Raw genomic sequence first — 21,809 nt, forward strand, 5'->3', positions numbered from 1 at the left:
TGTAACCGAGGAAAGTACGGGAGTTATTTCGGAGTAACTCTACACGGGCTGAGCTTTGAGTCAGGGGCGGAGCGTATTCCGAGATAAGTATTTATTCCTGACGTTCACGTTGCGGAAGAACCTCCACGGCCAGTTACTGACCCTTATGCAGGCGTGAGATATTTCGCCCATGTTTTAATTTTCCATGGAATCACAACAACTTCGACATATTGAAAAGGACCGTGATCCCAACTCTGTACCGACATGCGATCACCCACCGTCCCCTCGTCTCAAAACTAAACAGTACCCAGTTTTCCTGTTCGACATTACCATCACTATGCAGGAAGGTTTTAACCATACTTTCTGACATTCCCGCAGAACCACGATGTCAGCGTTGTGATCAGTCCTTCCTGCCTGGTCCTTTAACAGGAATGGGATGTGCGATACCGGTGGTAAGATATTTGACTTCTGTCTGCGCTGCAATATCACCGGAAGGTCGCAGATTCGAGTCCTCAAAATTTTGTGTGTTGATGTTACCAAGTGTATCCACCGCGGCTTAAACCACGAAGCACAAATATTTGCGCGGTTGACGTGGGGAGCTGGGGTGCTGCTCGCGACAGAGAAAACAAGGAGAAGCTGAGAGATTAAATGAGAGAGAGAGAGAGAGAGAGAGAGAGAGAGAGAGAGAGAGAGAGAGAGAGAGAGAGAGAGAGAGAGAGAGAGAGAGAGAATGAAATAGAGGGGGGAGAGGCAAACTGAAAAGATGGAACCTAGAAGGCTTGTGGCGGAGAATTTGAACAGAGAGTCTGTATGGTGGGACTAGGAAGGAGTGGATTACAGGTGGGAGGAAAAAGAAAGCGATTTGACATTTTAAGGTAGGTTTGAAATTTTCCAGCACATGGTTATGATGTTTGTCTGGATGGGAACATTTCAGATGTGAGCTCCGTTGAAACCACAATGCATCCTCATGCGACAATACATGACAATAGGTTTGAAGGCTGATTCTCCCGTTACGCAGTGTACGTTATCCACGAACCTCCTTAGGTTGAAATCCGTTTATGTTCTCCTGTAAATTATATATAATTTCTATTAATCCTTCTTTCTTTAATTTACCTTTGCCAGGTTTGAAGTACAATGGGCTTTGCTAGAAAAGCGAATGTTCATTATATTTACACCTGGATGCCCACGACAGTAAACTTGAACACAAAGTGAAAAATTGAGTCTCAAGTTCATTTGAAGCACTGGAGCCCAAACAATGTTTCTGCCCGGGATTGAACTGGGGACCTTTCGCGTGTAAAGCGAATGTGATAACCACTACACCACAGAAGCCGTGCAAAGCGCTCAATGCTTTGCGCTCTTGAGCAATGACCCGAGGCACCCCCTCCCCGCCCTGCTCTGAAGTACAGCAATAAGTACAAAACATTGTCCACTGTTCCTTTCCGTTTTCAGTAACACGTATTAAATAGTTTAGGACCTTATTCCCTCGAATATGGGTATAGGTACAGTGTTCCAGGGACGTGGCAGTGGAACGAACCCAAGTGCTGAACAGGGGCGTGGAATGGGTGCCAAGGGAGTCATTACCTGGAGTCTTGTATTTAGTAGAGAATTCAGGAACGATGCTGGACTTATAACTGATCGTCCTAAGAACCATGGCACGAGATTACTCCTACACGAGTCGACCAACGAACTGGCAGCTCCTTGTTGTGGTCACAGGGTTTTTATACTGCATTTGCTGATGGAAAGCAGGTGTTTGTATTTAGTGGAAAATGGGAATGATTGGGAAATAAACGACGTGATTGAGGCCCAATTCCGGAGGAAGATAGCCAGGAACTAGAAGGGATCATGGCAGTAACCACCCCCCCCCACCCCGCCACACAACGGTAGGTTCCGGGCGATCCTCCAGGCCTGTCTGAATGGTCCCGATGAAAGTCCTGGATGAGGGAAGGGTCTAAGCTGAAGGAGCGGAGGACGCAGGAAAGCTCTTCTGGACCGTACCTTTCCCAGTCCACCAGGTATTGGAGACACCTGCCCCTACGGCGTACATCCAGTAGTCTTCGGACGGTGTATGCCGGATGGTTGTCGATGATACGGGCAGGTGGGGGAGTCTCAGCCGGGAGACACATGGGGCTGACGGAGACTGGCTTTCACTGAGACAGATGAAAAGTTGGGTGGATGCGCATGGAACTTGGCAGCATTAGGCGGACCGCTGTGGGATTGATAATCCTGTCAACCTTGAATGGTCCCAGGAAGCGAGGGGCGAGTTTCCTATGTTCGTTTCTGAGCGGGATGTCCTTGGAGGAAAGCCACACCATCTGCCCAAGGTGGTACTCCGGTGCCGGAGTCCGGTGTCGGTCGGCTGTTTTCTTATTTCGTTTGTTGATCTGAGTAGGGCCGCGCGTGTTTCCTCCGAAATCTTAAGGCACCGATCAATATGGTCCCGAACCGACGGTACCGCAATCTCCCCTTCTTGCGGGGGGAACATCGGGGGTTGGTACCCAAGGGAGCACTCGAACGGAGACCGCCCAATGGCAGAGTTCACCAGAGAGTTGTGGGCTTACTCAACACACGGGAGGTGGTCGCTCCAGGTCTTGGTTGACCCGTTCCGTCTGCCCCGTTCGACTGGGGGTGGAAGCCGGATGACAGGTTGCCCGATGCACCTAAGGCCTGACAGAAGGCCTTCCATACCTGCGAGACGAACTGGGGACCTCGATCTGAGACGATGTCCGCGGGGATTCTGTGGAGGCGGAAGACGTGGCGGACGAGAAGATCTGCGGTTTCCGGAGAGGAAGTGAGTTTAGGGAGAGCCACGAAGTGCACCGCCTTGGAGAATCGGTCTACCACAATGAAGACAGTTGTGTTTCCGCGGGAAAGGGTAGACTGGTGACGAAGTCTAGGGCGATGTGTGACCGGGGACGAACAGGTACAGGTAGGGGACGAAGAAGACCCGCGGGTGATCGATGAGAGTCCTTTCCTCGGGCACAGATGGAGCAAGCCGAGACATAAGAACGGGTGCCCCCTCCGTGGACGGCCACCAAAAGTGCTTCCTCAGGAGAGCCACGATCCGATCACTCCCGGGGTGGCAGGTGAACCGGGATGTGTGCCCCTAGTGGAGAACCTGAGGCCTGACCGAGACGGGCACGTACAGGCGATCGCCGGGTCCATTCCCTGGGTCGGGGTCGTCCCGCTGGGCTTCCTTTACCTTAGCCTCGATCTCCCAAGTGAGGGTGGCCTCCACGCAGGATGGTGGGAGGATCGTCTCGGAAATGGAGGTGTCATCCTTGGAGTCAGGCTGGCGGGATAGCGCGTCCGGCTTCCCGTTCTTGGATCCTGGACAGCACGTGAGGGTAAACTTGAACCGTCCAAAGAACAATGCCCAACGGGCCTGGCGGGAGTTCAATCGTTTGGCGGTCTGAATATGCCCCAGGGTCTTATGATCAGACACACTCGCAGAATAAAGAAATCAGGGACCATAACTGTCCTCGACCCCGTCACTCGCAGAAATAAAATCAGCGACGATAATAGTCCTCGACCCGTTACTGGCAGAAAAGAACAGCGACCTCAGTCTGGAGCGGGCCAGGTGGATTGGAAAGGGGCACTAGCATAGCTGACGGCAAATCCACAGTGGCTGGTGTTTTAGGGGTTAATTGGTAAGGTGCATCCGAAATAAGAATAAATATTCGAAAGGGAGGATGAGGCAACCATGGCTGATACCAGAAAGTAAAGACAGCATGAAGGCAAAAGTGAGGGTTTATAATGTAGCAAGCATTAGAGGGAAGCCGGAGGTTTTGGGACGCTTTCAAAAATGGCTAATAATGGAGAAAGTACCTTTGTTCAGACATATGAATATTAAAAGGGATGCAAGAGTGGGTATCAGAAAGCTGGAAAATGACGCGGAAGAAGCAGTAATGGGGGGAAAAGAAAAGGGACGAACTGAATGAATATTTTCCGCCAGACTGCTCTGTGGAAGACTCCAGCAGAATGGCACCGAGAAACACGTGTCAGAGGGCATCAGTGAGAGTGGATGCTGTGACCTGGAGAAGGTGCCCATGAAGCTGAAAGGTCTGAAGTTAGATGTCATCGGGACCAGTTGGACGACACCCCAGGGTTCTGAAAGTGGTAACTGAAGAGATTCTGTAGGCACTCCTTCACGTATCATTATATATATATACAACAGCTCCATAGTAAAGAAAGCCCAGCAGCGTCTCTACTTTCTGCGAAGGCTGAGGAAAGTCCAGCTCCCACCACCCCCCGATCCTCGTCACATTCTACAGGGGTTGTATTGAGAGCATCCTGAGCAGCTGCATCACTGCCTGGTTCGGAAACTGCACCATTAGTGATTGCAAGACCCTGCAGCGGATAGTGAGGTCAGCTGAGAAGATCATCGGGGTCTCTCTTCCCGCCATTACGGACATTTACACTACACGCTGCATCCGCAAAGGAAACAGCATTATGAAGGACCACAAGCACCTCTCCGACAAACTTTTCTCCCTCCTGCCGTCTGGGAAAAAGTTACCGGAGCATTCGGACTCTCACGACCAGGCGATGTAACAGTTTCTTCCCCCCGAGCTATCAGACTCCTCAATACCCAGAGCCTGGATTGACACCTTACTGCACTATTGTCTTGTTTATTATTTATTGTAATCGCTGTACTGTTTTGTGTACTTCATGCAGTCCTGGGTGGGTCTGTAGTCTAGTGTAGTTTTATTCTGTGTTGCTTTTTACGTAGTTCACTCTAGTTTTTTGTACTGTGTTATGTAACACCATGGTCCTGAAAAAGTAGTCTCATTTTTACTATGTACTGTACCGGCAGTTATGGTCGAAATGACAATAAAAGTGACTTGACTTGATATTCGAGAATAGATCCTGATGACTGGAGAATTATGACTGTCACTCCACTCTGAAAGAAGGAAGTTTGGCTGAAGAAAGGAGAATAAAAGAAATGCAGCCTGACTTCAACGTGTTAAATAACTCAAAAGATTCGAAGCACATTGAAGATCAAAGACAGTTGAGGAGAAAGGGCGGAGATTTGTCAAATAAATCATCGTGTGGTACGGTGATGCACCTTGGAAGAAAGGATAAAAAAGTCTCTAAATGGGGAAGGATTTCTGAAATCAGAGGTGCAAAGAGACCTTGTGCAATCTTCCCTAAATGTATACTTCCAGGCTGAGTCAGCGGTAAAGTAAGGCAAATGCAATTTTAACATTCGGTTCAGGAGGGGTAGAATATAAAAGCAACAATGTAATGTTGACATATGTCCGTCATTATAAACCTGATTCTGATCCTGACCTTTATCCCCAACAATGGAAATCTGCTTCATTTACGATACTGACGGCAGTATTATCCCTCCACATTCACGTTCTGACGTAACTGTGTTGAAACAAATTCCAAAGCTGTCGAATTATACTATTTGTATTGGAATGATGAATCACCTTTTCAGTTACCGAAAATAAATCAAGTACAACCCTCACTTCAGTTGTAGTACTACGGTGGGTGCAATGAACATTGATGGAGCTGCGAACGCCTAGTGGTTAAAGCGTTGGACTTGAAATCCAATGGGGATTCGCCGCGCAGGTTCGAATCCTGTTTGCAGTGCTCAAACTACAGCGCCAGGGAATAGAAACCTCACTGCCAATAAAAATTTAACACCCTGGCTGCTGTCTGTGTTCAGTTGACATCCACGTACCAGCCGGCAGATTTATAGATTTTTACACTCATTGTGCAAATTTCATTTCTATTACGACTCTGATCAATCCCCCTCTGGGCAGCTTAAACGCTTTGTAGTTTGCAGCTTTACCGACTTGTAAAACTAAAAGAATCAAATGCAGAGAACAGATATTTCAGCGTCAGTGTGAAAAAGTGGACTTCGTCCTTTCACTGAAGTGGGCAGCACGGTCTCTGAACGTGAAAAGCTTTCGCCGGTTTCATATCCCTCACTGTACAGACTCCCCATTGCTCTCTTGTCTAGCGAGCGACCCCGCCTATTGGCATAGACAAATCGGCTCGCTGACCTTCCGTCAAATCAACCTCGCCAATTGTCACTGACGCGGCGTCATGGTCCGACATCAACCAATCTCGTCAAACTACGTGCAACTACCTAGCTCCCATTCGTGTATGCAGTTGTCAATCCAATGTGTTATCCAGTTGCGGAAAGGGTTTCACTCAAGAGTTGTTCCCTCCCACAGACTCTGACTGCCTCTGCCTCCCCAAAGTCCCGTCAATACTGAGCAAAACTCAGAACAATGTCCCATTATATAACATTCATAACCATATGCTTCTGATCGAAGCTGGGGGCGCGGTCAGGGCGTCGAAATAAAGGCGGGCGACAGAAGATTATCTCCTCTCACCTGGGGAGACGGTAGAAGATTTGGTGGAGGTGACCGGCCGACTTTTGACCGGCAACTGCGGTATGGGGGGGGGGGGGGGAGGATTGAGAAAAAGTCTGGGCAGCCTAATCTTATTGGATGCCGGGGCTGGCTGAAGAGGACTAGAGACTCGCCCTTCTTTCTGTTGTCTGTCTGTTTAAAGAAAAGGAATAAACAGGCCTTTCTTGGGCCTGCATTCTCCCCCGTGGATATAATAGTTGGCAATCTATGTCATCAGTTTGCCTGAGGAATCATTTCCAAGTCTGAAACTAGCACAAGATTTATATCTACCGTTTGTTCATGATGCAGAATTGTACAATTTATGTTCTGCGGACTGTCTGTCTTTTCGAGCCTGCAATGACGTTGCAAGTGTTTCATTGTACCTGTCCCTCACCGTCCCTGTGCACACGGCAATAACCCCGACCGGACCTGACAATACTCACTGAGATTTGAGCAGTGATGACCCCGGGCAGATGAGTCAAGGTGATGTAGGCAAACTGAGTGAGTAGGACCAGAGTCCAATATGGGAAATGTATGGTCACCCTCTTCTACAGAGAGACAGCATCTCTGAGTGGATTGAGGTACAGTGAGGAGTGAAGAAGATCAAATCTACATTGTATCGATTGCAAGTTAGTGTCTGTAAGACCTCGCACAGTTATTTCCAGCTTTATTGAGACTGCACCTGCGATTTTTTTTCAAAGTCATGTGTTCATTGTCTAACAAGTGTCATACAGAACAAATAACGTATCGCTGCAGAAACAGTGTTCAGCGGGTCAGGCAGCATTTGTAGACGGAAGGAGGTAGTACACACAGTAGAAAGCAGGAGAATGGGGCTGAAAGGAAATGTCGAAGCAAACTTTATGGGCCAAACTGCCGAATTCTGCTTCTATATTTTGTGGTCTTATGCTGCTGAATCAGGCAGATGCAGGTTAAGCATAGACAGGAATGTTGTTGTTGTGGCAGCAAGTTAATACACACGATAATTTAAAATAAGCACATTAAATAACAGCAGGCAATATCTTATTTCCCTGACCGGGAATCGAACCCGGGCCGCGGCGGTGAGAGCGCCGAATCCTAACCACTAGACCACCAGGAAAGCTGACGATGCGCTGCATCTATGTGTCGGAAATAGACTGGATCGCCATTTAAGTAAGCTGCCACGTTGTTATAAGGTCGACGTTTCTGCGCGGATAGAGACTCGGACCTGGAAAAGCAGAGACCAGCATCACTTCAGAAAGCCCAGCGAGGTGAAATTATGAAACAATGTCAATATCGGCACGAAGATAATTAACAAAAGAAAAATAACATCAATCAAAGTACGAAAATGAAAACAAAACAATGAGAAGCTGGAATTCTATGTTCCGGAACACGTTTCAGCCGACGGTAACATCTGTGCTTAGTAACAGTGCGGATACCGCAGCAGAGTAACGACGACTCCATACAGAAAGTGACCAGCTCAGCCATCTTACCGGGGACACCAACCGCTACAAGTGTGGGATAGAAAATGGCCGCGATGTAGTAAATCGCCGCATATCCCATATTCCGTCAGAATCAGCGTTCAGTTGTACAGATGGCTGGTGGTCGGTTTAGCAGACTTTTATTGAGGAGAGACCAATTCCACTGAGGCAATTAGCGTGGCTATCACGTCAGGGACATTAGTGACAACCAACTGCACAAACACTTACGTTAAACTATTTTTACTCACTCTGTCACCGCGTCATGAATTTGACTCTTCAAGGAACATTGCAATCTACTTTAAAACAAAATATAATGTGAATTTGCCAGTATAAATTCCATGGCAACTGACCTCAGCTATTTAAACAGGACATGTTTGTATCAGTGTATATGGAGGCGTTCATAATGAAGTCGATTTATTTTGTAACATTTGACGGAGAGCATTCGCTTCTGAAATTGAGGGAAGGAGATTGTTCTGGCAGGGGGAATGGAGAACACTTCTTTGTTAAAGGTGAACATTCGTTCATTCTATTCTTTCGTTCGTTCCAATCATTCCGGGCAGTTTGAGTGATGAAAATCACAGTGACTTCTGACATGTGTTACAATACACTGCATTTATATTCCTCCAAACAATTTAAAAGATCCACAGCGATATACCAGAGACCTGTGATGAAAAGGGGAGAATATCTTCGGGAAATTAGCGAGGGCTGAGGACAGTTTGAAGAACAATGTTTTCCAGAGCACACAGGGGCTGTTTGGCAGGAACCTGACCTCTGCCAGTGAATGACTTGACACCCCACACTCTTGACGTGCCATGCAGTCGATTTAACTTTAAAGATATTCTCAAACCTGCCACAATTCTACCACTATTTCTCCATCCGTTCTCTGTTTGAACATAGAAAGTAAAATCTATGCACAATCCGCAGATTCTCAGGTTGTTGTATTATTTGCCATGAAGTTGTCTTTTTTTCTCCTGATTTACTGTCAGGCATATTGCCTTTCGAGCGTCACTATGAGCGTGTGCAGAACAGCGGAAGTTTTCAAGCTCACCTGTCAATCACACTTCCTTCTGCTCCTGCAGTGCACCACTCCGTTCCGATTTTGGTTCTCGTACCGATGAGCGGGCCTCGGCTTATTGGAGAAAGTCTCATCACTCTATTTCCATTCTGGAACTAGTACTAATGTGCGACTGCGGATTGACTCGAGAAAGTATCACCTCTGCTTTCAAATTTATCCTTCCAAAGTGAATCACTCCGTAATATTCTGGGTTGAACTCCATCGGCAACTTCTCAGCGCTGCTCTGCGTCCTATTATAATCTGTGACAACCTTCTATGCTATCCATAATTCCACCAACTTCCACATCGTTGAAAATACAATAAAACACCCTTCCACTTCCTTATTCACATCATTTTTAAAACACAAAATTCCGGGAGTCTCAGAACAGACCTCTGCAGGACAGGGAGAAAACGCTCCACCCACAAATATCCTCTGCCTACTTGGGGGTCAGTCCTGAATCCACAAGCCAACTTTCGCAGGATACCAAGCCTTCTGAAAGGTCCTACCATGGTTAACCGCAAATATAACCGTCACATCCTCACAAATTGAACCAGGATCGTGAGACATGATCTACCCCTCACAAAGCCACACTGATTCTCCAAAATCGGTTACTGCTTCTCCAAATTCACATAAATCCTGTTTCTAAGAATGTTCTCCAATAATTTGCCCGTCAATAAAATAGGACTCATCGCTTCCCGCAGTCACCCAGGGTTCCTCCCGAGCACACAAGAGGACTTACCTGTCCTAATTTTGTTTATTTTTTTCAAAGGTTCCAGTACATTCTCTCTCTTAACCTCGATATGTTGTCTCAGATCGGCTTGTTTAACGCTCTCCTCACAAATGTCCCACTGCCTGGTGAACACTGAACTAATGTCTTCTATCAGGACCTGCCCTTCTTCTCTCGACTTCAGGGGCCTGTTTCATCTTCTGTCCCCGACCGGTCCTACATTCACTCTGGTCATCTTTTTCTTTACATACATCTATAATAGCTTGGGGTTTTCCTTAAAGCCACTGCAGAGCTTCTGTAGATGTTTCTTGTTATCAAAATTCCATTCTTTAGTTCGTTCCCGGCTACTTTGTAAATCTACAGTCATGTCTGATCCTTGCTTTCTAATCCTGAGGTCAGCTTCCTAAAGCTTCTTTCTTCCTCTAGACCAGATACTTCACATTTCTTATCAACCATGGTTCCTTCATCCTACCGTCCATTCCCTGTCTGAACGGGGAAAACCTGTCCAGAACTCCATGTAAGTGCAGCTTAAAGTACCTTCACATTTCCGTTGTTTATTTCCCAGGATATATACTTTCCTGATTTATGCTTTGATGTTCCAGCTTAACATAATCGTAAATCCACTTACACTGTTAATAAATTTGGGAATTGACACAGGGCTGTGGGCAGAGAGTGGGACAATGGGATGGGTATGGGGAATGACACGAGGTTGTGGGGACACAGCAGGGCATTGAGATTACTTGGTGACTGACACGGGTCTGTGTGTTTTACGAAAGGAGGGTGCTGAAACCCTTATAATTTGCCTCCCGACACCACCGATCGACAGACGGTGGAAGAGCCACTGTTCTACACACCGTCCTTACACATCTGGAGAAGAAGGATGCTTATGTGAGAATGCTGTTCTTGGACTACAGTTCAGCATTCAACACCATAATTCCCCCCAGTCTCGGCAGGAAGCTCAGAGATCTCGTCCTTGACCCTGCCTCTCAGATCGCCAGCAGGTTGTAAGAGTGTGCGCCTTCACCTTCACCCTTCTGACTTTCAACACAGGAGCCTCTCAGGGCCATGAACTGAGTACCCTCCCTTACTTCCTGTATACACGTGACTGCATCGCCACCCACAGCTCCAATCTGTTAATTACATTTGCCGACGATGCTATCTTGATTGGCCTAATCTCAAAAAATAACGAAGTGACCTACAGGGAAAATGTTATCTCTCAGACACACTTTCGTCAAGTAAGAAACCTCTCCCTCAATGTCGCAAAAACAAAGGAGCTGGTTGTTGATTACAGGAGGATTGCAGACGAGATAACCCCTATTGACATCAATGGATCTGGGGTTGAGAGGGTAAACAGCTTTAAATTCTTCAGCATCCACATCACCGAGGACGTCACGTGGTCTGTACATACCAGCCGTGAATTGGAAAAAGGCACGACAGCTCATCTAGAGATTGTTAGCAGTTTTGGGCCGCTGATTTTAGAAAGGATGGGCTAACACTTGATTGAGTTTAACAGATATTTATGAAAATGATTCCAGGATTGAATACCTTGTCATATGAAGAGGATTTGATGGGTGATACAGTTTTAACCTATCGAATATCCTCGATGGGCTGGATGTGGACGGGTTGTGTCCTATGGTAGAAGAGTCCAGTACCAGAGGGGACAATCTCTGAATAGGGAGTCCTCCATTTGCAACATTGATGAGTTTAGCCAGAGAGTGGTGAATCTGTGGAATTCATTGCCACAGACAGCGTGGAGCGCAAGATTTTGCGCTTATTTAAGACAGATTAATTAACACCCCTTCCCATTTCCCAGTTTCACCGATGAAGTACTTCCTTGTTATTCTTCCGCCCCTGCCCACTACACTTCTTACTCTGACCTATCATCTTTTTCAAAAACAAAACCAATAATTCAAGAGTATCGTGGACAGAAGTGAGTATAAATGTCATTACTAATGAGAAAATGTTCTTTGGAAGCTGGAACGCCTGGTTGTAGATAAGACTCCTGGACCAGATGATGTACACCCCAGGGTTCAGAAAGAGGTTGTTGAAGAGTTTGTGAAGGCATTAGAGTCATGGAACATTACAACGCAGGGAATGCCTTTCGGCCATTCTAGTCTGTGCCAAGCAATTAATCTGCCTAGTTCCAGCTTCATCTAACGGGACCATAGTCATCCATTCCCTCCCATCCATATACCCATTCAAACTTCTCTGAAATAATGAAAATCGACCCTGCCGCTTGCTCTGGCAGCACAGTCCATATTCTCACCGCCTCCGAGTGAAGACGTTCCCCCTCATGTTTCTCTTAAAGAATAAGTAATGATCTTTCAAGAGTGTCTCGATTGTGAGATTTTCCTGGCGAACTAGGAAGTTGCAAATGTCACCCCACTCTTTAAGAAGGAAGGGAGGTGTTAGAAAGGAAATTATAGAACAGTTAGACAGTGGTTGGATTCCATTAAGGATGATTTTTCGGGGTAATTGGCGCATGCTAAAGTAGGCCACATTCAGCATGGTTTTCTTCAGGGTGTATATTGCCTGACAAATTTCTTGGAATTCTTTGACAAAATAACAAGCAGAATAGACAAAGGAGAGGCAGTGGATGTTTTTCTCTTGGATTTTCAGATGGTTTTTAACGACTTGCTGCACATGAGGCTGCCAAGCAAAATCACAACTCATGGTATTACAGGAAAGATACTGGCACGGATCGAAGATTGGTTTACTGGCATGAGAGAAAGAGTTAGAACAATGCCAACCTATTCTGTTTGCTACCGGTAACCAATGGCGTTCCACTAGAGTCGGTAATGAGATTATTTATGTTCATGTTAAAATCAACGATTTAAAAGAAAGAGTTATTGGCTTGGTGACCGACTTTGTAGTTACTACGAAGGTAGGTGCCGGATCGGCAGCTTAGAGCAAAGTGGGTGTCTGCAGAAGCACTCAGACCGGTTTGAAGAACAGACAATGAAATGGCAGATGAAATACAGTGTAGGGACTGCGGTCTGCAGTCAGGTACTCAGGTTCACTCAGCCTAATGTTGCACGAACCTTATTAGTAAAACACTCCGACACGATACTGGTTTCGTTTTGTTACAGACAAAATGCCAGTTCGGTGGATAAGTGTGCTGATACTCCTCGCTATCTGTAAAAAATGTGATGAGATCCTGAGGTGCATTCACTATGGACTGTGCCTTTAAAAAGATAGAGCGGGTGTACACCGATTCAGAGAGAGAGAGAGAGAGCACGGAACAGCTCGTGAGTCGCCATGGTTACGGAAGGGCGGAGCTATATAATGTACAGTTGGTGTTCAGCATGTTTGGGATATATACAAGGTCAGCCGGCTTTTCACACAGACACACAGAGACACGGAGGACACGGACAGAAATACAGAAGAAATAGACACTGGATGAACTTTCAGTGCCCACGAAAGGCTGGATTTTGCTCGCAGTGTGGAAAAGGGGTGACAGGTGGAATGTTATCGGTGTGTTTAACCTTTGACTGGGTTGATAGCTTTACCGCGTGAAGACGATACGCTTTTGTGTGGTCACAATCGGTAATTTTAACAGGACTTCGGAGTAGAACGGAGCGATCGATAGCATTGGATTATTTGGAAAACAAATCACCTCTCTCTCTCTCCCTCTCTCTCGCTCTCCTCAATTCCACTCAACTTAATATCAATAACTGAACTAACGTCATTCCTATACCATCGTAAAACTGTATCATTTACCACCTAAGCTTGAAGAAGTTTGGGGTTTTATATTTACACACTTATATATGCATAAACTCTGCTAACCTGTTTGATTTAACCGGTTTTATATTACTATATTACGTAGATACTGCTAAATAGTGTTTTGATTGTAACAATACCAGACTCCAGGTGTGTTCCATTTCTGCTGGTTCTTTTAACCCGTTACGGGGCACGTAACAAAACCGTTCCAACCCCTACATCACACCGCAGTTCTGTAAACCCCTTTGACCCCTACAGCACTCGGCATCTCAGCAAAACCTCCATCATCCACCCTGGTGCATTCAGACGACAGCAAACCCGAGAAAGATACAGTCGTGTCAGATTGAATGGCTCATAAAACACTGTTGGCCAAAAGAAACTACAGTCTGATCAAGGACAAGGGAAAGCAGCCAAATGAGTTCTCTCTGTTTTCCCCCATTTTGTGGACTATGAACTGATTCTTGCACTGGAATAATTTAATCAGAGGAACTGAATGTGGACACAGGAAGCTTCAGGTAATGATCTGCTAAACCTGAGACCATTCTCAAACAAGTCGCCATTTGTTATGTGAAGGGCGTGGACTCTGAACTAATTCTTGACTCTGGGACAATCTAATCAGAGCAATAAACCTGAGACCATGCTCAGAGGAGCAGCTACTTGTTATGTAAAATGCCAGACATATCAAAGAAGCAATCTGTAGTTTCGTTAGACTCTGTCTGGGTTGCCTCATTTAACTAGTTTGGACCAGTCAGGGTGTAAAGATACGAATACACAAGGCTGGGGTTGGCAGAGCCACGTACAATATGTTGGTTGTAGCTCTGTACAATGATCAGTAACCAGGTGACCCAGGTAGGTCAAGTGACCTTGAGCCAATGGATCGGAGATCCAATGGTTCAATTGATGAGGAACAATATAAGATTTCGGAGCTCCAAATATGCCGGGGTGATAACTCTCCAGCGGCCAGAGACCAACCATTGCCGAAAAGTAGGACCACACGGACACGTGGAGATCGGGAACATGAGGATCGGAAGATGATGAGAGGCATTGATCGTGTGGATATTCAGAGGCTTTTTCCCAGGGCTGAAATGGTTGCCACAAGAGTACACAGGGTGAACGTGCTGGGGAGTCGGTACAGAGGAGATGTCAGGGGTGAGTTATTTTACTTAGAGAGCGGTGAGTGCGTGGAATAGGCTGCCGGCAACAGTGGTGGAGGCGGATACGATTGGGTCTTTTTAAGAGACTTTTGGATAGGTAAATGGAACTTCGTAAAATAGAGGGCTATGGGGAAGCCTAGTCATTTCTAAGGTAGGGACATGTTCGGCAGAACTTTGTGGGCCGCAGGGCCTGTATTGTGCTGTAGGTTTTCTAGGTTTCTATGCAATTTCTTGCCAGCGTAGACTCTTTTCACGGGTAATACCTTTTCTCTTCATTGACTGTTCATGGAGTTTCAGGGTTTCCAGCAGGGTGCACACAGGAAGAGAGTGTGTAAATCTACGTGCTTTTAGTAGAAATAATAAAAGATACTTGTTGTTAAATACAGATTTTCTGTATCTCATTGATCATTGTTACAAGGGATGATTCTTGTCACACTGGCGTCCATCATTAACATTGCCCACTAACAGGACGTGCCCTCTACACAGTGTTACCATCGGGAAGGAGATACAGAAGCCTGAAAGCTCAGGCTCAGCGATTCGGGAACAGTTTTTTTCTCCGCTGCCACCTGTATCTCAGTTTATTTTCTCTATATTTATTTATCCTGTATTTCACTGTACTGCTACCGTAAAGTTAACAATTTCGCGACGTATGGCTGTAATACTAAATCTGGTTCTGATTCTTTAAATATATCTTTGAAACTTTTGATTCTGATTCGGATGCGGGGGGGGGGGGAGGTGGAAGTGTTAGATCGAACTTAAATTAGTTGAAAGCCTATCCAACCTCGTGTACTGTACAGTAATATTCAATATTCTATGCTCGATTGAGCGTACCGAATCTTGCTATAGTTAAGTAAGTCGATTAATCATTTAGCGCTATGACGCCTTGCTTGTCCAGACTACTCTCAATGCGTCGGCTACTAAAGTGCAGGAGAATTTAAAAAAACAACAAGGCATATATATCAGTGCCGACCGCTGGATGATCTCGATAGCTTTGCTTGGAAGGGACTCGCCAAGTATTATGTAATGAGGAATTACCCTCGGTGTTCAGACTACGCTGGTCATGGGGTATGAAGGGAAGTATTTGGACAAACAGGAACATTAGCGATAGTCTGTATGGGCCAGTGCGTAGTAGGTCATGTCCAACCAATCTCACAGAGCTTTACGAGGTAGTTACCAGGAATGGTGTGGAAGGCAAGGCAGTGGATGCCGTTTAACAGGGACTTCAGCCAGGAATTTCTCAAGGTTCCGTATGGGAGGATGCTCGAGAAGGTTCAGTCACTTTGCTTTCACGATGAGGTAGTAAATTGGATTAGTCATTGGGCACGTTGGGGAAGCTAGAATGTGGTAATGGATGGCTGTCTCTCTGACTGGGGACCTGTGATGAGTGGAGTGTCCCAGTGATCGTCGCTGTGCCCGTTGTTATTTGTAATCTATATCAGCGATCTGGATAATAATTTCGTTATCTGGATCAGCAAATTTGCCGATGACAGCAACATTGCGGGTGTAGTCTAGAAAGTCGTTGATACTGTTCGATCCCTCTGTCCTTGCAACACTGAAGTAATTTGGATGGTTATTCTGTATTCTCCAATTGCCTGCGATGGTTTTGAAGGGAGACAAGTGTGAGCCTGATTATCTGCTTCGCCTTCGCTGCGTTTTTAGTTTGTGTAGTTTTGTATGTTTCATTTATTATTGATTTCAGAGAGAGACACGGGTTCCACACCGGCCATGGGGATTCAGGGTTAAATGGATCGAAATATGAGCGTATCTACACCCGATATGATAAAACCACGATTCAGAGGTAAATTGGCATTTGGATAAATTGGTGTGTACTTGAATTGGGAATTCGGATTGCCATTTTGGACGGCTGGTTCTTTCAGTGAGCGCCAGTAGCTGCTGCTGAACACTTTGAAATGCTGGTTTCTAGTTGTAGGGCTCCATTGGAAAAGATGTTTTGAAGTCATTGTAGCATTTGCCCTGTAATGTGTAAATGACAGGTCAGTTCAGAAAAAGCGCTGGTGCAGTCAATCACTCAGCGATTTGCTGACGTCGTCAGCCCTCATTCTATTAATTATTCAGGTGCTGCTGTGTGATCAGATTAAATGGATTATTTCCTCAGCCCTATTTCTGAGACACTGGTAACTGCAGACTCGCAATAGAGTTGTAAAGTGCAGCAGAATTTCGACTCTGCTTGAGGAACACGGCTGCGCTCTGTCTTCCAGCCAGAATTCACTCTGTCTACTACATCATCTGCCTTCTGTTAGGAAGCCAATACTGCATCAGCACAGCCAGGTTTCCCTCGATCCCATGCCTCCTGACTTTCTGAATGAGTCCATTATGGGGAACTGATCAAACTCCTGACCAGAATTAATGCACCCACATCGACTGTTCGGATTCATCTGTTTGCTTTATTTTCACTTTCAAATAATTCAATCTGACTCATTAAGGACAACATGCCATGTTTTCTCTCCGTAGCCAGACTACGTTTCTCCAAATACTCATAAGTTCCTTCTTCAATAATCCTCTACAGCAGTTTACCCACAACCGATGTAAGACTCGCTGGTCTATAATTCCAAAAACTATCCCTATTATCTTTCGTCAACAAATGAACAACATTTTCCACCCTCCAATCATCTAGTTCTACTTCCGTGGCCAGCGAAGACACAAATATCCTGTCCAGAAGCGCAGCAATATCCGAGATCGCCTTCCAAAATTACCTGGACTATATCCCTTGCGGCATCGGGGAATCATCTATCATAATGTTTTCCAAATTTCCAGCGCATCCTCTTTCTTAGCGTCGGCATGTTCTAGCATATCTGCCTTTTGCCGCTGTGTTCACATTGATCAATGTATTCAGTGAGGAGCTTCACCGCCTCTTTGGACTCCAGACACAAGGTTTCCTCTTTTACCTCTGATCTGCCCACACTCTCTCCAGACTCCTCCTGTTCTTCACAGTGTAACACGTCAAGGACTTCTCAAATCCCCCTATTACTCTTTAAAGTCCATTGTTAAATTCCTTCCTGTCTACATTGTGACTCGCTACAGCCTTACCAGATCATTTCTTCCTGTTCTGTAAGTATCGTTCTTTCTTCCTCTTGACGTGTTCTTCCAACTTTCTTGTCTCCCAGGGTTACTTTGCACTGTCATCCTTTCCCTGCGTCACTGAGACAAGCCTATACTGAACCCTGTGTAAGTGCTTTCTAAACAATCCCCACGTATCTGTTGCGCAATACCCCGAGTGCATCATTTCCCAATGTACGTTCCTAAACTCCTGCCAGGTAGCGCCTTAAATCGCTGACCCCCAATTAAATAGAAGCCATGCTCCCTGGTCCTAACTCTGTGCAAGGTAAATGTCGGGGAGTTCTCCCCGTTGTACTGAAATGCTGACCCACGGAAAGATCTGTCACCTGACCCGTTTCCTTTTCTAATATTTGATCTGGTATGGAAAGTTCGCCAGTCAGCCTTTCTTCTTACAGTGACATGAATCCTTCCTGAACACAACTGAGAATTTATGCCATTCCTAAACATTTTACCTTGGTTCGGTGCCAAAGACTATTAGGGCAGTTGTAGTTGCCCGTGCCAATAATGGCTCATGTCCAGTTTCCGCTTCCCGGTCGGTTGTTAACTGTTCCCGTTGCGTTTTTTTTTTTGTTAATCTTGTGGGCGGCTGTACAGAATACTCCAAATGGGGAGATCGCGCCCATTTCAAAAGGGAGAACAGAAGCAGTGTTCGTCTCCCAGTCTATTAACAAACGAACGCTCCACGTTGTCCTCCCTTTCTGCAGCTGCGATACTCTCCCTGGTTTCCCGTCGCACTCCCTTTACACTCTGTTACCCGACCCTGTCCATTTTGAAACATGTAAAACCCAGAAATTCCTGAATCCATCTCTGTCCTTGTGACAGTCGAGTATCTGTGATAGTTTCGAACATAATTCAACCAAAGTGACAATCACGCAAGTAGCATTGAACGTTTATATTGCTACCTACCTGAACTGTATGAAGCAAACAATCTTCCGCCAACTTTGCAATTTCCGGATGAGCAGGTATATGATTATTTGAATTTATGACATATTTGCCAAATCTGTTCATTGTAAAACGACTTTATTTGAAAACTCCGCTGAATTTTTATTAGACACTGGCGTTATCTACACAGATGGCCATTTAATGTAAACACATACTTCATTCCATTCCTCAGCTCCTCTCTGAATTTCCTCTGTGTCAGTGTATAGATACATGTATTGGTACACATGCTGAGAAATTGTAACATGAACCCAAATTGTTGTAGGATGTATACCGGGGAATTCAAATATCTGTCCTGGTAAAAATAGTTTTGCGCTTGCCATTTCAGAGAATGGGATACATCGGGCATCCAAAATAATATGAAATTAGCTGATATAGAAAACAGCAAAATCATCGATTTCCTGCGTTTTTCCACCTCGGCATCTTTCTGATTGTCGCTGCTGTGCCGAAGCCTTCTGCGGACTCTATTTGCCACAACGATATGTCTTACGGTTAACCCGTTAAACAACAGGACTAAGCCGATTGGTAGCAATGGTGTTAAAATGCTCTGCAGTAATGTGTACCCTCTCCACGCTGGTGAAGTGGTGTATTCATCTGTGCTGATGCACCGCCAAGGCGTGTTGTCAATGATGACGTAAGGTTCAAGGGCAAAGTAAAACGGGACACATTTCCCGCAGCTCACTATAACCACGGTCACGATAACGACCGTTGCTGTTCTCTCTGTGCAGTATCGCTCCCGCAACTTTCGGCAACATATTGCGATGAAGCGATCGAAGGTAAAACTGACCGTGAACCAAACAGAACAGTCCCGCGTCGCAGCCGCAAATACAAGTGTCAGAGCGCATACAGGAGTGATGAGCAGGGATCTGGAATAAATGTAGATATTGTTGGTCTGTTTCACTAAAGCAAAAACGATAACCACCATCAGATCCGCTGTTGCCATTCCAACCAGGTAACGGGTGATGCATTTGGAGAGTCCGCATTTTCCACGAGATAGGATCACAATCGCCGTTAAATTAACTGCAAGAAATTTGGAAACATAGTAGAAATATGGTCAGTTCCTTGAATGTCCCCTTTTTACCGATGCTATGCAGGGTATGGTCTGTTTGGAAGTGGAAAGCGGGAATCCAGTGTGTGCGGTCTCGGTCGCTGCACTCCGGCTGGAGGACAATGACGGATGTGAGTGTCAGTGGATTGGCGACCTTCCCACAGTTTAGAGCGAGGCATCCGAGTTCCTCGACTCACGGACCGGTGAACGGAAGATTGTAAACAACATCATTTCCATTATTAGGAGAGAAACATTTGAAGGGATTGTTTGCAGCGGTGAGAAAGTGGAATCAAAAGATACAAAACACAATTTTTCATTTACTGACTGATGTAAGAACGTATCTACTTGTCGAAAATTGACTGGACCGTCATTTAAACAAGCTGCCACATTGTCATAAGGTGGAAGTGTCTGCACTGATAGAAACTCGGACCCAGAAAAGCAGAGACAGGCATCACTTCAGAAAGTCTAGCGAGGTGAAATTATGAAACAATGTCAATATCGGCTCGAACCTAATTAACAAAAGAAAAATCACTTCGATCAAAGTACGAAAATAAAAATAAAACAATCAGATGCCTGAATCCTCCATTCCGGAAACACGTTTCAGCCGACGGTAGCATCTGTGTTCAGTAACAGTGCGGATACCGCAGCAGAGTAACGACGGCACCATACATAAAGTGACCAGCTCCGGCATCTTACCAGGGACACCAACCGCTACAAGTGTGGGATAGAAAATGGCCTCGATGTAGTAAATCGCCGGATATCCCATATTCCGTCAGAAGCAGCGTTCAGTTGTGCGGAACGTTTCAGCTGCTCAGATGGACTGGTGATCGGTTTAGCAGACTTTTATTGAGGAGAGAGTAATTCCACTGAGGCAATTAGCGTGCGTATCACGTCAGGGACATTAGTGACAACCAACTGCACAAACACTTACGTTAAACTATTTTTATTCACTGTTCCCGTGTCATTTACTTGACTCCTCAAGGGATATTGCAATCTATTTACTTTAAAGCAAAATATGATGTGAATTTTCCATGTTATTTTCCATGATATCTGGCTTCAGCTATTTAGATAGGATATTTTTTACATCTGTGTTGCTTTTAAACTAGGCATTCATCTTGAAGTCGATTTAGTTTGTAACATTTGACGGAGAACATTCGCTTCTGAAATTGAGGGAAGGAGTTTGTTCAGGCGGGTGAAATGGCGAACACTTCTTTGTTAAAGGGGGACATTCGCTCTTTCTTTTCGTTCGTTCGTTTCAGTCATTCCGGGCAGTTTGAGTGATGGGAATCACAGTGACAGCTGACATGTGTTAAAATAAAATACACTGCAAGTATTTCTGCAAACACTGTAAAAGATCCACAACGATATTCCAGACACCTTATTTGCCAGGGAGTTGTATTTTCTTTCTCCTGATTTACTGTCAGGTATATTGCCTTTCGAGCGTCACTGTATGTATGTGCAGAACAGCGGATGTGGTGAAGCTCACCTGTCAATCACACTTCCTTCTGCTCCTGCAGTGCACCGCTCCGTGCCGATTGTGGTTCTCGTACCGATGCGCGGCCCTTGGCGTATTGGAGAGACTCTCATCACTCTGTTTCCATTGTGGAACTCTTACTAATGTGCGGCCATCGGTTGACTCGAGAAAGTATCACCTATGTCTTCAAATTCACCCTTCCAAATTGAATCGCTTCGTACTTTTCCGGGTTGAACTCCGTCTGTAACTTCTCAGCGCTGCTCTGTGTCCTGTCACCAAAATCCAGGGAGAAAACGCTTCATCCACAACTATCTTCTGCCTTCTGTGGGCGTCAGTCCCGAATCCACCAGCCAACTTTCGCTCAATACCAAACCTTCTGACGTTATGAATGGTCCTACCATGGCTAACCTTAACGCCACGTTAAAATCCATTCATATCAGATCAATTATCTCCCACTTTATTTCCAGAAGACCACGCAAAAAACACGTTCTCTCATCTGCTTCTCTCTTTCATTGACTCCGCCTTCGCTCGGGCAAGTGTAAAGATGTGAATTATCCTCATCCTCCGGGGGCAATCTGGAAGTGGTTACTCAACTCCTTCATCCATATCACCGTCGATTGCCTGAAATGTAAATCCAAGAGGATCATCTCATCTTGTCCAGGACATCCCATTGACAATATGTTTTCTGGAACTCAGCTACTAGAGGACTTTGACTAGCTCCAATGGGTTTGTGTTGGTTAATATATCACCCCAACTTGTTTGGAGCGGTCTGGATTCAATATACTGATGGACTTGCTTTGTCAGCGGCAACATATG

The 21,809-nt window shown here is 45.6% G+C and overlaps 2 non-coding genes across 2 annotated transcripts; both read right to left on the reverse strand.

Moving 5' to 3' along the window:
• Positions 1–1,235: 1,235 nt before the first annotated feature.
• Positions 1,236–1,308, reverse strand: trnav-uac (transfer RNA valine (anticodon UAC)). The gene has a single exon. It is a non-coding gene; the product is annotated as a tRNA-Val (tRNA).
• A 6,057-nt stretch (positions 1,309–7,365) lies between these two features.
• trnae-cuc (transfer RNA glutamic acid (anticodon CUC)) lies at positions 7,366–7,437 on the reverse strand. The gene has a single exon. It is a non-coding gene; the product is annotated as a tRNA-Glu (tRNA).
• Between the last annotated feature and the right edge of the window lie 14,372 nt (positions 7,438–21,809).

Source organism: Hemitrygon akajei, unplaced genomic scaffold (genome assembly GCF_048418815.1).
Source record: "Hemitrygon akajei unplaced genomic scaffold, sHemAka1.3 Scf000053, whole genome shotgun sequence".
Taxonomy (NCBI): domain Eukaryota; kingdom Metazoa; phylum Chordata; class Chondrichthyes; order Myliobatiformes; family Dasyatidae; genus Hemitrygon; species Hemitrygon akajei.